The 27424-nt window shown below is 29.5% G+C and overlaps 1 protein-coding gene across 1 annotated transcript in view; it reads right to left on the minus strand.

Annotated features, from left to right (window-relative positions):
- The window catches only part of LOC119601639 (armadillo repeat-containing protein 8-like), a 215683-nt gene that overhangs the window by 187332 nt on the left and 927 nt on the right, over positions 1-27424 (minus strand). The window lies entirely within an intron of this gene.

Genomic DNA, 27424 nt, shown 5'->3' on the forward strand with positions numbered 1-27424 from the left:
AATGCTCTTCTACACTTAAAGTTGTTTAAATTGTTAAAATTATTATTATTATTTAGGTTGGATACACTAGCGTGAGATCTCTCATGCTCTTGCAAATGGTTTCTGTTAGAAAACCATTTTCCACATTCAATACAATGAAGGACTTCATGTCCTTTCAACATTTCTTTTTCAGCAAACACGGATTTAGAAAACTTGCACTGAAACATAATTTCCTTTTTAGTTTTTAATAATGCTTGTACACTTTAAAATCAGTCTTTGGACTAATGAAAAATATATTTAAATATTGACCAAATGTGTTCACATATATATTTTTTCCTTAACGGAAATATTAAATTGCTCTGTTAAACATTTTTTAATTTACCAGGAATTATTTTATCATACCATGATTAACCCATTTGTTTCCCATTGTAATTGCTTTGGTATAGCAAAAATTATTATTATTGTTGTACAATTTTCATTACCTTCATTTGAAAAATAGTATTGCAATTATTTTTAAATTTTGTTAGGCGTCGAATGGGTTAAATTAAAAAGAATATTTGCCGAGGTGTATTCATTAATAATTATTAATTTAAAATTACTTTCAAAATGCCAAAGCAGACGTTTAGTTGTGAATTTTGTTTAAATAAGTTCTTTTCCACAAAGTGGAACCAAATAAGACATTTTATACAGCAGCACAACTTCAACAGGAAAAAAGCGAGAAATTTTTCTCCAGAGATCAAAAAGAATATTCCAGAGGAGTACGAAGAGCTAATGAAAAACGAGGATCTTCTAAATATTTTCAACACGCCAAAGGCTAATAGGATCCAGAGGAATATGAAGAACTGATGAAAGAAGATGAGGATCTTCTTCTTCATTTAGAATTTTAATTATAATATATTTTTAAAAATAATGTAATAAATAAATGATATTTAAAAAAACTGTTTTTATTTATACATTTTTAGCTATAAGTAAGTTCAAATATTGCAAGCCCATTTGAAGATTGACGACCTTTGTAAATAATAGTCCAATTTGTATCATTAATCTGTGTTAAGTAGGGATCCCCCTTGTTTAAAAACTTCACAAATCTTTGCGGAAGATAAAACCATTAATTATTGTCCAAATATGCGATAACTTTTAATCCATATTGACTTTCTTTCCACTCGGTTTTTAAAACTTTGAATGGCTGGTCTAAGGGGATATCATCAATTTTTGTATACTCCGCCTTAATACCCAGAGCCAACATTTATAAATACCTAAAGCCTTAATAGCTTACCATTCTGTCAACTTTAATTTGAAGTAATCCTTGTATCAATGATAACAAATAGACTCTGATACATCTTTTTATACCAATTTTTGTAATAAAAACTCCTTTATCTTTACAATCATAAGTAAATTGAATACTTTTCTTTAATATTTTAAATTGAGAAAAATGTACCTTGAAGTAATTCTCAGATCAATGTTAATAAATATGCACTAAAATCTCTTTTCATATAAATAAAAAAATAAAAACTCTATTATCTTTAAAGTAAATAGAATACTTTGAGTATTTAATTTAATATGAGTCAATATTGAGCCATATATTCTAATATTCTAGGGAAGAAAATGTTTACTGTAAATAGAATAGAGTACTCCCATTAATTTGTTATTAGAGTATTCAAAATTAATCATGACCATACACAACAACATAAAATATCTCTCATTAATGTCAACAGTCTTACTCAAGGTTATTTTTTCACGTAAACATACCAAGAAATATTTATACAAGTCACCAGTTTCCAATTTCATCACTTTTAAAAGTGCAAAAATTAAAAATTGTCTGCTTATACAAACAAAATTACAAAAAAATTATTCACTGAGCAGAATTTTCTCTGCCTTCATTTTCCTTATACATTGCTCTTATGAATGGGGAAGTAGAATTTCTCTGCCATCATTTTTCAATATACATAGCTCTTATGAATGGAGGAGCAGAATTTCTCTGCCACCATTTACTCTTGCTTAGCTCTTATGAATGGGAAGGCAGAGAAAATTCTGCTTCGCCACTTCCGTACTACTATATATCTATAATTACTCGAATATTAGTTTTTGCCCTTATGAATGGAGGAGCAGAAATTCTCTGCCACCATTTACTCTTGCTTAGCTCTTATGAATGGGAAGGCAGAGAAAATTCTGCTTCGCCACTTCCGTACTACTATATCTATAATTATTCGAATATTAGTTTTTGCCCTTATAAGATAACGCTAACTCGTTCTCAGCTATGGTCAAAAAAGTTTGATTTTTTCAACGGCCATTTCAAATTTCCAATTTCAGTTTTTTTGAAACTTTTTTAAACAAATTTCAAAATTTTTAGGAGATCTCATGGGGATTTATGGTCAATAGATAAGGCTATTAAACGGTAAAAATATTAGATCAATATTTCTTACAGTTTAGCTGTACCTGCGATTTGAACTCGGCGGATTTCGGGAAATCGCATTTTTTGTAATATTTTAGAGAAGACATATTAATTCTTTACTGTTGCACATTTTACATAAAGTATTATCAGAGTATTATAGTCCAGATAATATAAAATATATATATGAAGTTTTATTAAAATCGGACATTCTTAACCCATAAACTGTGGAGTTCAAAGGTCAAATTTTGCAATATTTAGAAATTTTTAGTGTACCATATCGAAATAATATTTATTTGTCGGTCATATTTACCAAAAATGACAGGAATTTATCGTATATAGTCCGATATTTAAAATAGAGTGAATAGGTAGAAGGTAGATTAACCCTTTAAGGCACTTGGGAATAATTTAACACCAAAGTTCAAAAATTCGAAAAAACACTATCTATTTGAATAATGCTATATATAATTAGAGGAATAACAGATATAAAACAAAAAATTTTATATTAAGTATAAAAAATTATACTTTAACTCTTTTTGACTATGGAGTAAACTTGAGGTGCACATTTTTAAAAGAAAAATTTTGTTTTTAAAACTGATAATTTACATAGTCCTTTTTTACGGTCGATTTTCAATGTAATATGTCTAAAAATACAAACTTTATATGGTCAAAAAGGGTTAATTCATAAGTTTTTATACATAATACAGAATTTGTTGTTTTATTTCTGTTATTCGTTTAATTATATAGAGCATTATTCAAATAGAAGGTGTTTTTTTCGAATTTTTGAACTTTGGTGTTAAATTGTTCCCAAGTGCCTTAAAGGGTTAATCTACCTTTTTTTCACTCTATTTTAAATATCGGACTATATACGTCAGTGATTTTTGGTAAAGATGGCCGACAAATAAATATTATTTCGATATGGTACACTAAAAATTCCCAAATATTGCGAAATTTGACCTTTGAACTCTACAGTTTATGGGTTAAGAATGTCCGATTTTAATAAAACTTCGGATATATATTTTGTATTATGTAGACTATAATACTCTGATAATACTTTATTTAAAACTAGCTGTACCCAGTGTGCTTTGCTACCCTAAAAGCAATATAAATAAAAAACACTTACACATGGGAACGCTAATAAGGATTTTAATATAAGGTATCCGCCCATTTTGTCCAAAAATATTCTTATGGATGTCAAAGTTGTCCGTAATAAACATATTGAAACTTAAGTGGATCCGACAAAATTTGAGGACTCTTACTGTTATATTTTCTGAGATATACTGATTTAATATTTTCTTAATATGGAAGGTGCCACGCCCACTATAGCCATTCCGCCCATTTTGTCCAAAAATATTCTTATGGATGTCAAAGTTGTCCGTGAAAAATTTGAGAACTCTAATTGCACCAGTTTCCAAGATATACGACTTTTAATAGTTATTTAGTAAGCAGGCGTGGCACCTCGCCCACTTGAAATTTCAAAATAAAAAGTAGCCTACTTTTCCTTCCAGGCATACAGGAACACGCTGTGAAAAAAATCGGTTTACCCATTCAGGCGGCAATAGACTTCAAACATACATACATACATACATACATACATACATACATACATACATACATACATACATACATACATACATACATACGTACATACATACATACATACATACATACATACATACATACATACATACATACATACATACATACATACATACATACATACATACATACATACATACATACATACATACATACATACATACATACATACATACATACATACATACATACATACATACATACATACATACATACATACATACATACATACATACATACATACATACATACATACATACATACATACATACATACATACATACATACATACATACATACATACATACATACATACATACATACATACATACATACATACATACATACATACATACATACATACATACATACATACATACATACATACATACATACATACATACATACATACATACATACATACATACATACATACATACATACATACATACATACATACATACATACATACATGTGGCCTCCGGTAGGTTAGTGGTAAGTGTTCTAGTCTGGTAGACCGGAGGTGGTGGGTTCGATTCCCACCTGAGGCACTGGTTAAGGAGCGCACAACAGGCCCATTAGAGGCCTAGGTGTATTTCTTCGGATTTGATGTATATACATCCTTCTTTCAAACTAACTAACTACTAAATAACATACATACATACACATACTACATACATACATACATACATACATACATACATACATACATACATACATACATACATACATACATATACATACATACATACATACATACATACATACATACATACATACATACATCATACATACATACATACAACATACATACATACATACATACATACATCATACATACTACATACATACATACATACATACATACATACATACATACATACATACATACATACTACATACATACATACATACATACATACATACATACTACTACATACATACATACATACTACATACATACATACATACAATACATACATACATACATACATACATACATACATACATACATACATACATACATACATACATACATACATACATACATACATACATACATACATACATACATACATACATACATACATACATACATACATACATACATACATACATACATACATACATACATACATACATACATACATACATACATACATACATACATACATACATACATACATACATACATACATACATACATACATACATACATACATACATACATACATACATACATACATACATACATACATACATACATACATACATACATACATACATACATACATACATACATACATACATACATACATACATACATACATACATACATACATACATACATACATACATACATACATACATACATACATACATTTAATTTATATGGGGGCTTCAAGCCCCCCAGATGAAAGTCCGCTTTTTTTTTCCTCCAAAATGTTCAAATGAATATTTAAGTTCTTCGTGCAAATTTTGAAGAATTTAGTTCCTTTAGTTTCCCAGATAAACGATTTATTGTATTTAATTAATATGGGAGGAGCCGCTCCCCTCATGGGTAGTCCGCCAATTTATTACCCAAAATTTTTAAATGGATGTTAAAGTTATTCTTGTAAAATGTTAAGATTCTAAATGTAATAGTTTCCAAGATAAACGAATTTATGTATTTAATTTATATGGGAGGTGCCACGCCCCCTAATGCAAGTCCGCCTACTTTTTGTCCTAAATAATCATATTGACATTAAAGTGGCTCCGACAAAATTTGAGGACTCCAACTGTTATATTATCTCAAATATCAGGATTTTATATTTTCTTAATATGGGCGTGGTCCTCGCCCATATTTTGTTACTTGTACAAAATATGGGGACTCTATACGTGGGATCTCGCTCATTTGAAATTTCAACATAAAAAGCAGTTATAACTCCTTCCAGACATACAGGAAGATATTGTGAAAATTTCAAGAAAATGAGTTTAGCCGTTTAAACTGATTAAATAAAAAACCCACTTAACGATTTTGAAAATTCTAACTACAATAGTTTTCCAGATTAAAAATATGTTACATATGAGAGATGCCAAGCAAATTATTGCAAGTTCGCCAATTTCTATCTATCTATGAAAAATTTGTATTTAATTCATATATGTGGTGCCAAGCGCCCCATTGAAAGGCCGCCCGTTATACTCTAAATGTTCACATGAATGTCAAAGTTCTTCATGTAAAATTTGAAGATTCTAGCTCTAATAGTTTCTCAGATATACGAATTTAATTCATGTGGGGGCTTCATGCTCCCCGGATGAAAGTCCGCCCTTTTTCCTCCAAAATATTCAGATGAATATTAAAATAATTGTAAAATTTGAAGAATCTAGTTCTATTAGTTTCCCAGTTAAACGAAATTTTGTATTTAATTCATATGGGAGGTACCAAGTACCCCATTTGAAGTCCGCCCTTTATACTCTAAATGTTCAGATGAATGTCAAAGTTCTTCAAGTAAAATTTAAAGATTCTAGTTCTAATAGTTTCTCAGATATACGAATTTTTCTATTTTATTCATATGGGGGCTCCAAGCCCCCCCAGATGAAAGTCCGCTCTTTTTTCCTTAAAAATGCTCAGATGAATATTAAAGTTCTTCGTGCAAAATTTTAAGAATTTAGTTCTATTAGTTTCCCAGATAAACAAATTTTTGTTTTTAATTAATATGGGAGGTGCCGCTCCCCTCATGGGTAGTGCGCCAATTTATTACCCAAAATGTTTACATGGATGTTAAAGTTCTTTGTGCTAAATTTTAGTCGGCAAAACAAATAAATTTAAATTTTATAAAATTGATATTTTTAAATACACTATGGTGAAGAGTGTATAAGATTCGGCACAGCCGAATATAGCACTCTTACTTGTTATATATATAGATATGCATCAGTAAAGAATTAATACGTATTCTCTAAAATATTGCAAAAAATGCGATTTTCCCGAAATCCGCGAGTTCAAATCGCAGGTAAAGCTAAACTGTAAGAAATATTGATCTAATTTTTTTACCGTTTAATATCCTTATCTATTGGCCATAAATCCCCATGAGATCTCCTAAAAATTTTGAAATTTGTTTAACAAAGATTAGAAAAAACTGAAATTGGAGATTTGAAACGGCCGCTGAAAAAATCAAACTTTTTTAACCATAGCTGAGAAGAAGATTGCGTTATCTTATAAGGGCAAAAACTAATATTCGAGTAATTATAGATATATTTTAAGTAACAAAATGTTTTTGTTAGAATATATTCCAGAAAAGTAAATTTTTTGTCACATTTCGAATTCATGTGCTGTGGGATACGTTAATGGCCTGGGGAATTCGCAATAACTTCTAAAGTTTTCAAGCAATTTTTGTGTTTTATATCTTTCCGAAATGCTTACTCTGTGCACATTACGATTCCTTTACAATAAAGTTCAAAATTTATTACTAAATGGCCAAATTTGAGCAAACACTGAAAAAAATCGATATTTTCCCCTTGTAAATGCACATGAAAACTTCAGAGCCGTTGCGGCACCTGTTAACATTATCCTATCAGCCTAATTTTTGGTATGACATAGTTTTACAACCCTAGAGGGGGAGACGGGCAAAATTCGCAACTTTGTTTTTTTGGAGCACTCTAATATATATATACATATATATATATACACTATCGGACAAAATATAGTGCAAAAGTGCTCATGCTATATTCTTTCAGCGAAAAATCTGTTAAATGATGATTGACTATGGATTTTTTTTTTTAAATCATTTAGTTATTATACAATGCTACAAAAATTACAATAAAACAAAATCATTCTACTTAACATTTTTCTGTATAACATCTAAAACTAAAGTATATTCACTTTTTTGTCGGACAAAATAAAGTGTAAATTTTATATATCATTAATTAAATTTCTTACATATCAAAATTTTTTTATCTATTTTGGTTCTGATTTGAATATTTGGATCTACTTAAGCCATTTTTTAATTTTTTTTACCATTATTATTCGCAATCACCTTCCGTTCCCTTTGCTTTCCCCCATACGATTATTTTCAAAAGAAATCCGTTTCTGTTCGCTATTTTAGCGGAATTTTTTGATTAATTGTGGTCAAAAATTAATATATTGGATTTAGGGCGATGCTCTGAGCAGGTCATTACAATTATTCAGTGTTTTTTTTCTTACAATAATGTTTTTAACCTTTGTCGTGAGTTTGAAGTCATGAATCTGTTGAGGCATTAAGTATCCCAAACCCATTTTTACGGCATTTATTTCAAAATTTTTATTAAATACGCTCGTGAATTGCTCATTTGTTATTGTTTACATCATTTCCACTAAGATTTCCGCTTCTAAAGATGAATAATGTACCAATACCGATAGCCCTCCACTATAATGTTTAAAACCTGGGGTATTGTTTTGTATATTGAAGGGCTAAGATCACACTAATTGTCGACATTTAAAATTTTTCGGTACAAATTGGGACTCATCTGACCAACTACGAAAATTTGAGCTAAAAAATACAAAATTAAATACTAAAATCGAAAAAAATGCTTTTAAATATGTTGGTGAAAGATTGAAGACATGGGTCAGTTGACTCTTCGTATGTGTCCAATTTTTAACGTTAGGTATGGGGAACCTAAGGGAAATTTATTCAAAATGCTCCATTGAACACTATGTGAGCATATTACAGTCAAATCTTAAGATCAGTGCCTTCGAAATGGACTTGGGCAACTTTATATATCGGCAAGATAATAAGCTTAAGCACTTGATAAATTTAAAAAATAACATTACTGTAGGAAAGAACACTGAAAAATTGGAATAAGTTGCTCAGAGCACCGCCCTAAATTTTTTTTTTTTATTTTATTTATTCTTTATTGAATCTTTCTTATGTAGAAATTTACAATAAGTATTAAAATCTTAACCTAAATTATAACTAACGTTGTTATTGCCAATGCAATTTCAACCAAAGTTCTCGATAATTAGATTATCGGGCAAAATCCAATGTTTCCGTTCTTCTCAGTCGTCTATGTCCCTCAAATGACAGCAACTCCCTGGCAAGGGGATTAGTTAGTTTCGACAAGTAGGTTAAACAATAGAATTTGATCTCCTCGCGTATTATGGGGATATTGAGATCCCTATGAATATTACTATTGCGAATGTACCACGGAGCACCTGTTATTGACCTTAACAGTGCTGACTGCTTTCTTTGTAATTTTTCAACATTAGATGAGGAGGCTGTTCCCCACAGTTGAATGCCGTATAGCCATATCGGTTTTATAACTGTTTTGTACAAAAGCACTTTGTATTCCAAGTCTAGAGCTGACCGTGGTCCAATTAGCCAGTACATTTGAGCTGACTTTAATTTTATTTGTGTAACCTTGGCTTCAATGTGGTGAGTCCATGTTAAGCGGCGATCAAGGTGGATACCAAGATATCTCACATGGCTTTGTTCAGGAATTTTTATATTGTTTATCTGTACGGGAGGACAATTTTCTCGTCTTAAAGTAAATGTAACGTGAGTACATTTTGTTGCATTGACCTTTATTTTCCATTTGTCCAGCAACTTTTCAAATTCGCCGATGTGAAGCTGGAGTTGTTCAGAAGCTATTCAAGGGTTATCATGTATGCTTTCAAAAGCGGTATCATCCGCAAATGTAGATGTGTGAGTCAGTGCGCTCGTTGGCATATCTGCAGTATATAAAATATATAGGAACGGACCTAGAATACTCCCCTGGGGTACTCCTGCAGATATTTTTCGACGTGAAGAGATCACATCTTTAGATCTGATTTGAAAAGATCTTTCATATATATAATTTTTAAGCAGTTTTTGAACATTCGCAGGTAGTAATGTGATAATTTTGTGTATTAGTTCATCGTGCCAGACTTTATCGAAAGCTTGAGAAATATCTATGAATAATGCTGAGCAATATTGCTTGCTCTCGAAGGCCTTCCGAATAATAGTAGTTATTCGATGTACCTGTTCGATAGTGCTGTGCTTTCTTCTGAAACCAAACTGATGGTCAGGAATAATGCAATTATCGTTAAGGTGTAAGGTAAGGCTTTCAAGCAATAACTTTTCAAAAAGTTTTGAGAATATAGACAACAGGCTAATGGGACGGTATGATGTCAACTGAGTGACATCTTTTCCCGGTTTTGGTATCATAACAATTTCGGATACTTTCCATGAGGTAGGGAAATATCCAATACGTAGCATCGAGTTAAAGATGAACAAAATAATTCTCAGTGCTGAATTGGTCAGGTTACTTATCATCGTGGTAGTAATTTTATCTATACCAGGTGATTTTCCTGCCTTTAAACCTTTGATTGTCGTCTTCACGGTAGAGAACCGGAATTTTATTAGGCGTGGAACCACATTATTTATAATGTTAGCACTAATAGAAGAATCTGTATCATTTTCAGTAAACACATTCTCCAAGTGATTGGAGATTGCTTCAAGTTTTTCTGACCGCCCTAAATCCAACAGATTAATTTTGGACCACAATTGATCAAAAACTTCCGATGAAATAATAATAAAAACGGATTTCCTTTGAAAATAAGTATATGGGGAAAGCAAAGGGAAGGCAAGGCGATTGCGGAAAACAATGGGGAAAAAATAACCAAAATGGCTTAAGTAGATCCAGATATTCAAATCAGAACCAAAATAGATAAAAATTTTGATACACAAGAAATTTAAATAATGATATATAAAATTTACACTTTATTTTGTCTGACAAAAAAATGAATTTACTTTAATTTAAGATGATATACAGAAAAATTTTAAGTACAATAATTTAGTTTTATTGTTATTTTTGTAGCATTGTATATTAACTAAATGATTTTCCTTTATATGCTATATTCTTTCAGCGAATTAAATTATTTTCAAAGGAAAATCATTTAGTTAATATACAATGCTACAAAAATAACAATAAAACTAAATTATTGTACTTAAAATTTTTCTGTATATCATCTTAAATTAAAGTAAATTCATTTTTTTGTCAGACAAAATAAAGTGTAAATTTTATATATCATTATTTAAATTTCTTGTGTATCAAAATTTTTATCTATTTTGGTTCTGATTTGAATATCTGGATCTACTTAAGCCATTTTGGTCATTTTTTCCCCATTGTTTTCCGCAATCGCCTTGCCTTCCCTTTGCATTCCCCATATACTTATTTTCAAAGGAAATCCGTTTTTATTATTATTTCATCGGAAGTTTTTGATCAATTGTGGTCCAAAATTAATCTGTTGGATTTAGGGCGGTCAGAAAAACTTGAAGCAATCTCCAATCACTTGGAGAATGTGTTTACTGAAAATGATACAGATTCTTCTATTAGTGCTAACATTATAAATAATGTGGTTCCACGCCTAATAAAATTCCGGTTCTCTACCGTGAAGACGACAATCAAAGGTTTAAAGGCAGGAAAATCACCTGGTATAGATAAAATTACTACCACGATGATAAGTAACCTGACCAATTCAGCACTGAGAATTATTTTGTTCATCTTTAACTCGATGCTACGTATTGGATATTTCCCTACCTCATGGAAAGTATCCGAAATTGTTATGATACCAAAACCGGGAAAAGATGTCACTCAAGTGACATCATACCGTCCCATTAGCCTGTTGTCTATATTCTCAAAACTTTTTGAAAAGTTATTGCTTGAAAGCCTTACCTTACACCTTAACGATAATTGCATTATTCCTGACCATCAGTTTGGTTTCAGAAGAAAGCACAGCACTATCGAACAGGTACATCGAATAACTACTCTTATTCGGAAGGCCTTCGAAAGCAAGCAATATTGCTCAGCATTATTCATAGATATTTCTCAAGCTTTCGATAAAGTCTGGCACCATGAACTAATACACAAAATTATCACATTACTACCTGCGAATGTTCACAAACTGCTTAAAAATTATATATATGAAAGATCTTTTCAAATCAGATCTAAAGATGTGATCTCTTCACGTCGAAAAATATCTGCAGGAGTACCCCAGGGGAGTATTCTAGGTCCGTTCCTATATATTTTATATACTGCAGATATGCCAACGAGCGCACTGACTCAGACATCTACATTTGCGGATGATACCGCTTTTGTAAGCATACATGATAACCCTTCAATAGCTTCTGAACAACTCCAGCTTCACATCGGCGAATTGGAAAAGTTGCTGGACAAATGGAAAATAAAGGTCAATGCAACAAAATGTACTCACGTTACATTTACTTTAAGACGAGAAAATTGTCCTCCCGTACAGATAAACAATATAAAAATTCCTGAACAAAGCCATGTGAGATATCTTGGTATCCACCTTGATCGCCGCTTAACATGGACTCACCACATTGAAGCCAAGGTTACACAAATAAAATTAAAGTCAGCTCAAATGTACTGGCTAATTGAACCACGGTCAGCTCTAGACTTGGAATACAAAGTGCTTTTGTACAAAACAGTTATAAAACCGATATGGCTATACGGCATTCAACTGTGGGGAACAGCCTCCTCATCTAATGTTGAAAAATTACAAAGAAAGCAGTCAGCACTGTTAAGGTCAATAACAGGTGCTCCGTGGTACATTCGCAATAGTAATATTCATAGGGATCTCAATGTCCCCATAATACGCGAGGAGATCAAATTCTATTGTTTAACCTACACAGAGGGAAAAAGAAATATACACGCTTGGTACCAAATTGGCACCAAAGAGTTTGTAATTTTTCAATAACAACCGTTGTCAAAGTATATACATACGTACGACAACACTATGTCGCAACGTTGTCAACATTGCAACAATTCGTTGTCGAAATCTAAATTTTTTACACATACGTTGTCTAAATATTAACAAACGTGGTAAGTTCACTATTGCAAACAATCCGTTGCCAAAATAGATAAAAAATGATATGTAAGAAATTTAATTAATGATATATAAAATTTACACTTTATTTTGTCCGACAAAAAAGTGAATATACTTTAGTTTTAGATGTTATACAGAAAAATGTTAAGTAGAATGATTTTATTTTATTGTAATTTTTGTAGCATTGTATATTAACTAAATGATTTTGAAAAAAAAAATCCATATTCAATCATCATTTAACAGATTTTTCGCTGAAAGAATATAGCATGAGCACTTTTGCACTATATTTTGTCCGATAGTGTATATATATATGTATATATATATTAGAGTGCTCCAAAAAAACAAAGTTGCGAATTTTGCCCTGAAGAATATAGCATGAGTGCTTTTGCTTTTGTCCGATAGTGTATATATATGTATATATAAATATATATATATCTATATATAGATATGTATATATATATATATATATATATATAGAATATCTATATATATATGATGATATATAGATATATAGTATATAATAATAGATATGATATATATATATATATATATATATATATATATATATATATATATATATATGTATAGTGTATATATGTATGTATATATATATATATATGTATATATATATATATATATGTATATATATATATATATATATATATATATACATATATATACATATATATATACATATATATACACTATCGGACAAAAGCACTCATGCTATATTCTTCAGGGCAAAATTCGGTAGTATATATACATATATATATATACTACCCGTTAGAATTTTATGATTAGTATCACAAATAAAAGGTACTCACTCATCTCTTCTTTCATATGATATATTCATTTTTGTGCACCATTTTATTTTATTGTTATTAAAAAATTTGGCTATGGAAAAATTAATAGAAATGATTCATAGTATTGCAATGGGACATAAGCTCAGATATCATAAAAGGCGTTTTTGTATTTAATTTTGAACATTTTAATTATAAATGAAGTTCTTAATATAAAAATATAAGTTTTACTGTGTTTTCTATGATAACGATCGTTTTTTCATCGTTTTTCATTTATCACATAGTTCCTGACAGCTGATTCAGGTGTCCCACATTCAAAATTTCTTAAATAAAATGAACAGATAGTGAAAGAAATTACTTTTCGTTATTAAATTTTATATAAAATTAGTTTTTAAGAAGATTTCCAGCAGAAAAAGTTTTAGATCCACTTATAGATAATGGTAATCCACCGATTTTTGGTCAAAATTTTGAGCAAAATTTTAATTTTTTGTAACTCAACAAAATTCATGAGGTCAAAATGTGACTTCAATATCAAATATCTTGACAAACTGGTAAAATAATATTAAATTAAGTTAAATTTAACACAAAAAGTTCAAAAAATTTGAAAATTCATATCGATTTTAAGGTAGGTTATTTTTTGGGGAATATTAAAACATCAAAAATAATATTTCGTCGTATTTTATCCAAAGTAAACGTATAAGACGTTAGAAAAGGTAAAAAAAAATAAAAAACATATTTTGTTTTCCTCATTTTAAAACATTTTTTTTTTTTTTTTTTTGGGTTAGATCATATAGTCTCTATACTAGTATTAATTCCTATTCATTTATCTATCTAAAAATCAAGACCAATTATAAAAATTTTTAAATTTTTTGAACTTCTCGTGTTAAATCTATCTTAGCTTTAAATAATTTTTCCTGTTTGTCAAAATACTGTGATATTTAAGTCACTTTTATACCTCCTGTAGCGGATTAAATTGCAAAAAATGTAAATATTGCTCGAAATTCGGGCCAAAAATCGGTGGATTACCTATTATATATTAGTGGATCTAAAACATTTTCGACTGGAAATCTTCAAAAAAAAAAAAAAAAATATTTTACATAAAATTCAACAATAAAAAGTTTTTTTTCCATTATCTGTTTATTTTATTTACGAAATTTTGAATGTGGAACCCCTGGATCAGCTATCAGGAATCGTACGGTAAATTAAACAGTAAAAAATCAAACTTTATCATAAAAAAACAAAGTAAAAAGCAGAAACAGTAACTGTTATAAGTTTTATTATAAAACTTAAAACTTAATAATAAATATTGCTCGAAATTCGGGCCAAAAATCGGTGGATTACCTATTATATATTAGTGGATCTAAAACATTTTCGACCGGAAATCTTCAAAAAAAAAAATAATTTTACATAAAATTCAACAATAAAAAGTTTTTTTCCATTATATGTTTATTTTATTTACGAAATTTTGAATGTGGAACCCCTGAATCAGCTATCAGGAATCGTACGGTAAATTAAACAGTAAAAAATCAAACTTTATCATAAAAAACAAAGTAAAAAGCAGAAACAGTAACTGTTATAAGTTTTATTATAAAACTTAAAACTTAATTATTTTTCAAGCTAAAATTTTTTTCCTCAAAAATAAAACTTAATGTTAAGTTTTATATTTTTGTTCAAGAATAAAACTTATTTCTTGATTTTTATTTTTTGTTCAAGAAATAATTATTATTTTTGAGTTTTATTTTTTTCATTGAAAAATAAAAATCATTTTCAAGTTTTAAAGAAGTAGTTGTGTAATATTCAGTCAAGTCGAATCTTATATGTATTGTCACCATCTAAACTTATCTAATAAACTTAAAGTGCGTTTGAAAGGAGGTCTTAAGAAGATGATTGTGTATCGATCTATTCGGAATTCTTTATTACGATAAACTGTTTGCACTATACAGTGCATCCAACAGACAGACGATCGTATTTGTCTACATCGTCTAAGAATATTATAAGGACCCAAAATATATGTATGTATGAACTTATGTGAGTCTACGACTACGATGAGTTACAAACGAAATGACAAAATCAGATTATCCCAATATTTGTGGGTATAAAAAGAGATAATGTATCCACAACTGAGTGTTTATGCAATCCGAAAAAACTTTGACATAGACATAAAAATCCGAATTGGAAATTAAACCTTATATTGGATGCACATATTCCATATTGAAAAATTTATAAATATCAATATAATCATAGCTATGCGTTTTAGATAGTGAAGAGTTAAAATGCATACTTTTTTTGAAAATTTCTTAAGAAAAGCTTAAGAAATATAAAAAGTCATTTCTCTAAACATTTTATAAAAGAAAATGTTTTCATATTGAGTTTTATTTTTGAAAAAATAAAATAAAACTCAAGAATAATTTTTATTTTTCAAGTAAAAAAATAAAACTTAAAATTGATTTTTATTTTTCAATGAAAAATATAAAAATCAAAAAAAATCGTTATGATTTGAACAAAAAAATAAAACTTAAGAAAAATTATTATTTTCTGAGTAATATATAAAACTCAAAGAATAATAATTTTTTAAATAAAACTTAAAAAATAAAAATTATTGTTTTAACCGATAATGCATCTTTAGAGAAAACAAATGGTATATTCAATTAACTTTTACTCTTAATCCTTGTATTTGATTTTTTGTTTTACATTTTAAGAATAATCATTATTTTCTGTCCCTGGTAAAAAGTATATCTTTATTTAAAGAACTTCATTAATAATTAAAAATTTCAAAATTAAATAAAAAAAAAAAATCCGTTCAAAAAAATCTTACTTTATGTCGCCTATGCAATACTATGAATCGTTTCTATTATTTTTTCCAATGCCAATTTTTTTGAATATCAATAAAATGCGATGAAGCAAGAAAATCTATAAAATATATATATCATATAAAATATGAGTTAAATACCTTTTATTTGAGGTACTAATCATCAAATTCTAGCGGATAGTTTTAGAGCAAATTTAGTTTTTACCACAAAATAAGGTCGTTTCTATATATATATATCATGAATTCCAGGAAAGAACACAGAAAAACTGACAATTTTTGACCTCATGTCTTTTAATTTCCTTCATATTATCAATATATGTTCTTGAAGTAGAAAATAAAACAACTCCGTTATTTATTTTCAAAAATTTCAAAAACCCGATTTTTATTTGTTCGAAAACTACAAAAAATCAAAACGTATAAAACTTTGAACCTTTTGAAAATCCCGGGATTTGTCGGGATTTCGAGATTTTACGGGTTTTCGGGATTACATAAATTTAATTATTTTATACATGAAAATCTTAAATCTTCATGTTTGTGAAGAAAATCTGTTTAATCTTGTGGAAATTAATCGACAGAAGATAAATTTAAATTAAAGCAATCCAATTAATTCCAATTCTTAAATAAAAACTTTTAGAATATCATAATTTCATAAATTTGGTAACTACATACATACTTCCTAAATAAAAACAAGCAGGAAAGAATAGTCAGACATGGCCGACTATATGATACCCTACACCATAAGTATATTTTAAAAATAATTTTTCATAAAGAAACTTTTATCTTGAATTTTACCTTAATTCCGATGTATTTAAGCAATTTATTGATAAAAAATTAAATTTCTAAAAGAGGCTTTATATGGGAGCTAGGGTCAAATATGGGCCGATCCTCAAAAAATTGGGAAGAGGGATGTAATTTTATATAAAGGTTAGCTATGCTGAATGTCATCGTGATACTAATGGTTATAAGTAAATTTATGATCGTTTAAGATATTTTTTAAAGGGGGTTCATATGGGGGCTAGGGTCAAACGACGGCCGACTCAGAAAGTGATTCAAAATGTACAATGTGCTGAATTTTGTTCTGCATAAGTCAAAAATAAACCAAGATCGTGATTTTCAAGCGAATTGAATGAAATTATGGCTCTTAAAAGAATTAAAAAAAATAGTAACAAATCCCGGATTCATTTTGAAAAATCACGGGATTCGGGATATCCTAATCCCGAAAAAATCCCGGGATTTATTTTGCAACTCCCGGGATTCGGGATTTTCTAATGGGATTTTATGTGTCTAATAAAGTATGTGTTCAATTGATTTCTCATGGAATTCATGATATATATTAGGCTTCGTTTCAAAAAAAAAATAATAATAAAAAATAAAACGTATTTGTGATATGACAACTTTTTAGAAGGTTTTTGTATCAGTGATTACTATGCTGTAATAATTTTTTCAAAATTCCAACTCCTTCCTCTGCATATCTTAGGCGGAAACCACTGATTATGAGCGACATTTTTACTGAGCCGAAACTGCAGAATTTATAGCAAATCATGCTCTAATAATTGATTTTATAGGAAAAATCAATAAAAATGAGCTTAATTTCACACTTTTATAATGCTTCAAAAGTGCATTTAGTATTATCCAAAGATGCACTTTTTTCAAAAAATATTTCTAAAAATGTTTTTCTTTGCGCATAATCAATTTCAATTCAATTTAGTTTATTTCGTTTAATATGTTAATACTTTTTACGATTGGCTTATATATTAAAGAGTTTAGAACATTTGAATTTTGTGAGCTTTTAGTAAGATTTTAATATACAAAAAGGAAGGAAAAAATTTACAAAAACCTTTATGAAATGGTTGTTAAAGGGTAAAAATTTATACTAGAGTATATTGAGTATAGGTTTATTAATGGAGTTCATTTATATGTAAATATTGAGAGAACTGGCATCTCCTGTTGAAATTTATGGTTAATCTATTTATCTTATCTTGAACAAGTTCAATGCCAGATAGCGTGTGGAGTCGTTGTGTAGAATAATGCCAAGGAAGATTATATAACATCTTAAGCAGCTTGTTTTGGGATATTTGACGTTTTTTAAGATGACATTTTGCAGAAGTAGCCCAGAATGGAGCACAGTAGTACATTAAAGGGTGAAATATGGATTTGAGGATAAATTTTTTGTTTTCAATACTAAGAAAACTTTTTCTGTTAATAAGTGGGTACATTATACATATTAATTTGTTGATTTTATCTAATAAATATGGTATATGATTATTATACCCTACACCACTATAGTGGGGAGGGTATTATACGTTTGTGCTGATGTTTGTAACACACAAAAATATTGGTCCTACACCCACCTTTAAGTATACCGATCGACTCAGAATCACATTTTGAGTCGATTAAGACATGTCCGTCCGTCCGTCCGTCCGTCTGTCCGGCTGGCTGGCTGTCCATGTAAACCTTGTGCGCAAGGTACAGGCCGCATTTTTCAAGATAATTTGATGAAATTTGGACCAGGCATGTTTTTTGGCACAAGGACGAAGCCTATTGAAAATGGTTGAAATCGGTCCATTATTTCACCTAGCCCCCATACAACCGTACCTCCCGATTTGGGCTTTTTATGCCATAATTACGTCAAATATGCTATTATCTCTCTAAAAATTGGCACAAATAAGTTTTATATAAGTATAAATGACACTGCAGATTTTCGTAATGATCGGCCCTTATTTGACCCTAGCCCCCATACAAACCCCCCTTCAAAAAATGTCTTAAACTTCTAAAACTGACTTGTAACCATTTGTATCGCAATGAAACTCAACATAATTAACTATTATTTAACAATATATCCTTTTCCCAAATTTAATGAGGATCGGCCCATGTTTGACCTATACTCCTATATAAAGCCTCATTTAGAAAATTTGTTTTTTATCAATAAATTGCTTAAATACTTTGGAATTAAGGTAAAATTCAACATAAAATTTTCTTTGTGAAAAATTTAAATTTTTAAAATTTACTCATGGTGTAGGGTATTATATGGTCGGCCATGCCCGACTATACTTTCCTACTTGTTATAGTTGAGTTTTGGATCAAGTATTATTCCCAAGTATTTGACATTGTCTTCCCAACTTCCATGAATCGAAGAGGGTTTTGTGGAAGGAAACATAGCTTTCTTTTCCTGGTAAAATATATTGCTTTCGTTTTTTCCGGGTTTATTATGATATTCCACTTAGTGAAGTAAGATTTTAAATCTTCTAAAGCCAATTCTAAATTGGTTATGATGTTCGCTGCATATACATCGGAACTAAGAATAGCTGTGTCATCCGCAAAAAATGAAGTTACACAGTGAGGAAAAATAGGAATATCTGCTGTAAAAATGTTATAAAGGACTGGAGAAAGACATGATCCCTGTGGACATCCTGCTGTTATACTGACTTTATCAGATGTTGTTATCGATATATGTAGAGAGAAATATCTGTCATATAAAAAATTTTGGATAATTTTGATTAGCTCATCTGGAAAATTTAGTCTCTTTAACTTAAAAATAAGACCGTTGTGCCATACCGAATCGAAAGCTGATTTTATATCTAAAAGAACCATTCCCGTAGATTTAGCATTTTGAAAGTTTTGTTTTACCAATTTTCTTATTTTTATTAAAGGTTGTGACGTGTTATGTTCTTTGCGGAAACCAAACTGTTGTGGGGGGAGAATATTATACGAATCGATGACATTGTTTAATTTTTCTTTTAAAACTTTTTCAAGAATTTTACTAGTGGAAGCCAATAAAATAATTGGCCTGTACGAATGTGGCGAATCTGGTGGCTTACCAGGCTTTAGAATAGGAATTGTTTTAGATATTTTCCAGTATTTGGGAAAGTAGCTCAATTTAAGGCAACTATTAAAAAGTTTTGTGAGATATTTTATACCCTTATTTGAAAGGTTTTTTAAACATTTGTTGTTTATTTTGTCAACTCCAGGTGACTTTTTATTTTTTAGAGTTTGTTTAATTTGCGGACTATTTCACAGAGCATATTTTATAGGAAAAATCAATAAGAATGAGCCTATTTTCACACTTTTATAATGCTTCAAAAGTGCATTTAGTATTATCCAAAGATGCACTTTTTTCAAAAAATATTTCAAAAAAATTTTTTCTTTGTGCATAATCATAGTATGCTTTTTGCTGAGACAAATGGTGCAAAAACAAAAATTTTATCATTAACTCTTTAGATGTGATGAGACTTTAAATTTTCAGATTTTAAACTTTACAACGCTATATTTCGAAAACCACGAAATTATAAGGCCCAAAATTTGTCATATGGATTTGTTATATATGGAACATTAATTGGATAGAGTTTTATTAAATTCAGAGATGATGATGAAAAATACCATTGTTTGATGGGAAGTTATTAAACCACAAGCCAACATTATAACCATCATAACTCCTAAACGGATTACTATAAATTAAAAATTTAACACTATTTTTTTAAGGACATTGAATATTATATTTATGAATGATAAAATCAGGTTTTGAAATTTTTTTTAAAAAATTGCATTTTTTCTTTTGCTCTTATGCATTTATAGTGCTTCTAAATTCTGTCAAATTAAGTTAAAATATCTTAAATTTTCCTGCAGAATAGTATACTAAAATCGGATATGAAATATGTTCTGCAGTTTTCGGTCTATAAAAAAAATGTTTCCCAAAATCGGTATTGTTGAAATTTTAACAAAATAATTACGCCAATATTAGCGCTGTTCCAAAAACTTTCATAAAAGGTATATTACAATTTCAAAAATATTGCGTGAAGCCTAATATATATATATATATATATATATATATATACATTTTGAAAAAATAGGGGAAAATTAAGTGCCAAATATTTAAAAAAAAAATGTTTCTTCCGTTAAAATTGTATAAGCTTTCTTTTAAGCAAAAAAAATGGACATTTTGAAAAAAGAATTAAGAAAAAACTTTTAAAAAAATATTAAAAAAAAATGTTTAAAAGATTTTAAAAAATGTTTGGAAAGAAATAGCTATCTGAACTCCTTTGGACAATCTGACTCCGGCCTACTATCCCATAGTACTAACCTTGGTGAAATTTCATCCATATCGGAACACATCTATTTTTGAAGTTGGGTCACTTGACACGAAATTCCCCATAAGCATGTCATTGTGAGAATGTGGTTAATTTTTGATATCGAAATATAGTATTTTTACTGCTTCTAAAAATAAGATTAGATGTTGGTCAAAGTTGTCAAATTTGAACAATATCCTTCCAATGACACGCTAATGTAAATTCATAGGTTTTTCACCAAAATTGGAAGTACTTCAAGTATGTTATTTGTGGTGAAAATTCTACTTCTTATTCCTTACTTTTTTTGCTGGGTTGTGATGAAACCCAGCAAAAAATAATTGATGTCATACTTTACAAAAAAAAAAACTTAATCATATCACACATTAATTAATTAATCACACATTAAAATGCGATTATATATTTTTCACTTTTATAAACCAAATATTTCCTAACAAATGAAACTCCAGTCAAAAGTAAGAAAAGAGATGTAGAAAAGTCATTACAAATAACATATTTGAAGTACATAAAAGTTTGGTGAAAAACCAGTGAAATTTACATAAGCGTGTCATTAAGAGAATGTGTTCATAGGTTTATCACCCGAATTTGAAGCACTTCGGGTTAATAGTTGTGATGAAAATACTACATCTTTTTCCACACTTTTTTTTGCTAGGAAATACTACATCTTTTTCCACACTTTTTTGATGGGTTGTGTTTAAGCTCCCAGCAAAAAATAATTGATGTCATACTTTACAAACGACATCTTAATCACATCTAAAAATGCGATTGCATACTTTTCGCTTTTATAAACCAAACATATACTTACAAATTAAAACACAGTTAAAAATGAGAAAAGAGATGTAGAAAAGTCACTACAAACAACATATTCGAAGTACTTCAAATTTTGATGAAATTTACATAAGCGTTTCATTGAAAGAATGTGGTTTATTTTTGACATACAAATATCGGATTTTTACAGCTTCTAAAGATAAGATTAGATGTAGTTCAAAGTTGTCAAAAATGAACAACATCCCTCCAATGACACGCTAATGTAAAATTCATAGGTTTTTCACCTGAATTTGAAGCACTTCGGGTTACTAGTTGTGATGAAAATTCTACATCTTTTTCCACACTTTTTTTGCTGGGCTCCTCTTTATTGCAACTTTGTTGGAACGAATAAACCGCTAACGGTTCTTAAATATTGTTTGCCACTAAATTTATGCTTGTTTCGTTTGACATTATAAATCACTTTTGATTTGTCTACGACACAAGCACTACGTGCATATTACTTATAAAAACCATCTACTTCTACGAGGTAATATTTTGGTTGAAATAAAAAGAGATCTTCGGCTCTAATAAAATTGAATATTCTTTGTTTTATTTTTATATAAAATCTTGGAAATCTTGTTGGAGCTGAACAGGTTGTGATGAAAGTACTACATCTTTATCCACACTTTTTTATTTATTTTTTATTTATTTATTTATTTATTTACATCAATACATAGAAAGCCTTCTTGGCCAATACTGTATAATTATATATAATAAATGTAATTGCAAGTTAAAAATAAATTCTATTTACATATCGCAAATTCTATTTTTAATTTTGATTTTGGGGTTCAAAAAAATTATGAAATTTTTTTAATAGCACATCAACGATATTTTGTGTGGACATTTTCTAACATCTTAGAAGTACAATTATCTTCTCGTGAATAATTTTTAGCAAAAGCCGCCAAAGTTATAGAGGTGTAAAGTTAACAGTTTAAAAAAATTCCCAAAATTATGTTTTTACATGAAACTCGAAAATATAAGCGTGGATATAACCCACAACAAAGGATCCAAAATAAAAACGATATTTTGTGTGGACATTTTCTAACATCTTAGAAGTACAATTATCTTTTCGTGAATAATTTTTAGCAAAAGCCGCCAAAGTTATAGCGGTTTAAAGTTAACAGTTTAAAAAAAATTCCCAAAATTATGTTTTTACATGAAACTCGAAAATATAAGCGTGGATATAACCCACAACGAAGGATCCAAAATACAAATTAATTTAACCCAAATATTTTAAATATTCGTGGATAAATTCGCTTTTTAAGAGTTTTTTCAACCTCTTTAAAAAATATTTTTATGATGAATTAATACATTCATTTACAATCATTAACTAAAAAAATTATGCATTTATGTTTGATAGATTAAAAATTATGAGGTTTTAATTTATTTTTGCTTATATTCGAATGCATTTTTTTAAAATTGCATTAAATCCAAAATGGTTGTATTTTTTCAATCGGCATATAGAATTTGCTATTTAGGTGTGCTTCGTCGAATTGTCTTGTAACACTAGAAACACCGCGTTTTCGGCGAAAGAGTAATTTAGATGAAATTTCTTTTGCAGTCAACATATCCCAGTTTATCTACAATTAACTGCTTTTATCATTTTTAAATTTAAATGAATTATTAACGCAAAAAACCGTTAAAATGAAAATCTGTTCGGTTAATTTAAATTTTGTAAAGAATTTATATATTTACATGAATGAACTTTTTTACACTTTTTTAATGCAAAAACGCAGTTTTTTTCGAACGGCTTATCGATTTTCGTATAAGCATCATTGTCAGCTACCAGTTGATGTATAATGTCCCTAATTTAAATTAGCGGCTTAGGTGTGCTTCATCGATTTATGCTGTGAAAGAAACCCCGCGTATTCAGTCCACGAAAGGCCTCGATTAAATTTTTTTGATGCAAACCAATGATTTCTATATAAAGATTGATTACTGATAAAATCAGAATTTAAAATTTGTTGATAATGCGAAAATTTGCTAAAGTAAAAAATGAAAAATTCGCAATTTTTTGTAATCGCTCTAACATCTTTGCATGCTAATATTTTATCGCGGCTTTATGATTTCAATATGTAAAATTTAAAAGTATTTCGATCACGCGATATTTTGGGTATATTGAAGTTACGCTGGTAGTGTGCTTCGCGAAAAAGACCTTTTTTTGAAACTTTCACGTTTGTTTTTCTAATATTTAAGCTTCTCCCGCAGAGATACCATCAATATTCTATCCAAAATATTCTATCAAAAAAACTGCAAATTTTGTAAAATTGTATAAATTTGGTTTCAAAACATTGCGACCACGTAATTCTTTACTTGTAAATGGCACAATAATTAAATATGGACTATAGTCATTCAACAAGTGTATACAGCTTACATTAGCAAAATTGACTTTCTAAGTTGTAAGCCGCCCTCATAATATCTAAAAGTTGTAAAAAAAAAACTACTTGATTTCAATCACATTTTTGAGAAATTTTAACTTTGAGTGTTTATTTCTCCAACATGGAACTACTCTCGACCACAAAATTTTATGGACGTATTCTTCCAAGTCTTGTGAATAAAAATTCGTCATAACTTACTTTTCGAAATATGAAACGAAAGAAATATTTAATGCATAAAACTGATTTCTTAAAATCTAAAATAAAAAAAGAATTGAATGAATTGCTGGGATTCATATAAAACACGTTCACGTTAAATTAGATTTGATATAAATGTTTAACTGATTTTCATAAGGGACCTTATACGGTACCTAGGGGCAATTATGGACCGACCATAAGAAAATTTGGAAATATGTTTAAGAAACACATGCCTTCATGCCAAGTTTCATGAAGAAATCAATGTTTTTAAGCCATTCATGAGCATTAAAATTAATTTTTAAAGGGGAATTCATATGGGGACTAGGGTCAAATGTTTTCCGATTTTCACCAAACTTTATACCATGTATTATGAGTACACAAAACTGATCTTTGCTTTGATTGTTGCATAATTACCACAATTATGTGCAAATAAATGCAATTTCGAAATAACGGACTGATTTTTACCAAAATCAGCTGGGTTCATCCTAGAGCCTAATTAACACTAACACTATCAAAAAAAATCCAGCCATTAACTCAAAAAAGGCTTCTAATAATTTTTACGAAGTTTTCAGCCAAAATGCCTGCCTGTGTGACGTCGACTCTTCAGTGCCTTCAAATAGTTCTACTTTTACTAACCCTTCATGTATCTTATGCCCTGATCAGTCCCACTATTTACGAAATTGTCGTCGATTTAAAAATCTTTCAGTGAATGACAATAGCTGTAATAATTGCCTTTCAAGGACACAGAAGTTGTACAATCAATAAAAACTATTTTATTTGCAATAATCGACATCATTCTATGCTTCATCTGCAGCATACAGATAATTCTATAATTTATTTATTTTATTAATTTATTAATCCATATTGTAATAGAATGCCATCCAGACCAAAAAAAATTAATTGAATAATTGAAAGACTTACTGTTTCTACTGAACATAATTCCAGTGAGGTTTTACGACCCACTAACACCCACACTCGACAATCGCATACGTCCAATAATGTTACTTCTAATCCACAAGTATTTCATACTATACAGAATAAGTCCTTTTTGTTAGTGACTGCAATGGTAAACATAATTCATAACAGCCATAAGTGTCAGGTCTGTGCATTAATAGATTCGGGTTGAGAATGAAAATCTTCCTACTCATTCTGCGAATTATAACGTTTCTGGCATTAATAATGTGGTTTTTGGAGTTACAAAGTTTTGTCCTTTAGAAATTAGTTCAGATTTAGATACTTCAATAAAACTATCAACTAACGCATTTGTTTCACCAGAAATAACTGGAAATTTGCCATCGACTTCTGTAAACATCGATATTAAAAAATTGTAAAATCTTTGTTTGGCTGATTCTAATCTTTTTATAAAAATTCTTATCGGTGAAGATTTATATTCGCGTATTATTTTACCGTAATTACAAGGTCTTTGAAACATGCATCGACAATTTCACGTATATTTATAAGCGGTCTACCGCTTTCTAACATTTAACTTATTATCATTTAAAATACATTATTTACTGGTAATAAGTACTTTAAAACTATTCACTATTTCAAGTCAGAATGAAATACTGCTAACATAACGCTATGATATTATCTTAAATAGTTTAAAAGTTAATATAAGTCAAAGTCCAAATATCCTAACAAAATTAATATAATTTTATATGAAATACAAAGTATTGTTAATAGAAGGAATATAAATTTTATATAAACAGTACACACTGATTTAGAAACTTTTATTATCGGTATCTATGTAACTATTGGATATATTGTAGCGAAATTTAACAAAGTGTTGATTTTATATCTCATTTTAAAGAAAAATTCCACAGAATATGCATTTTTTATTTGCCATTCATTAATCATATATTTGTTTTCATTCAAAATATAGTAAATTTTAATATTTAAGAAAATTTTTTTCTAAAATTATCAGAATTTGGATTAATTTTTGGTATTTTCGCTCGTTACAATGACAGTATTCTACCAATAACTGTAATTGGACGAAGGAGGTAAACTTGAACCTAGGCGTCGTAGTCGATGGAAACCAAATAGCGACTGTGAACCACCCAAAGATTTTGGGGGTCACCTTTGACAGCCTGTTTACTTCCTCAGCTCATGCCACTGCAATTACGCACAGATTGCGAAGTAGAAACAAGGTCCTCAAAGCGCTAGCCGGCAACACTTGGGGAATGGACAAAGAAACCTTGTTGGCTACCTATAAAAAAATTGGCCGGTCAGTGGTCTCCTTTGCTGAGTGATACCCAGTGGATAAATATTCAAAGGTGCCAAAATGCTGCCCTAAGGACTGTAACTAACTAAACAGTTCCTCCTGGGATGTCACCGGAGGAGTCATCCCAACTTTAACATCACACAGTTGGATGGAAGGACCTTCGTGTATACGAAGAGAGCATACGAAGTTATGTTCAGGATCCCTTAGATCGGAATTCGTATACAGAAGCTTTGAACGACATTCATAGAGACGCCATCAATACCGCGGTTTCAGGTTACCGCATGAATGTCGTTCTTGGAGGTCGCCCACAGCCCATAGCAGAAATAGAGA

This window comes from Lucilia sericata, unplaced genomic scaffold, assembly GCF_015586225.1.
Source record: "Lucilia sericata isolate MDLA Ls3-8-SP2 unplaced genomic scaffold, ASM1558622v1 Contig000182F_arrow, whole genome shotgun sequence".
NCBI lineage: Eukaryota > Metazoa > Arthropoda > Insecta > Diptera > Calliphoridae > Lucilia > Lucilia sericata.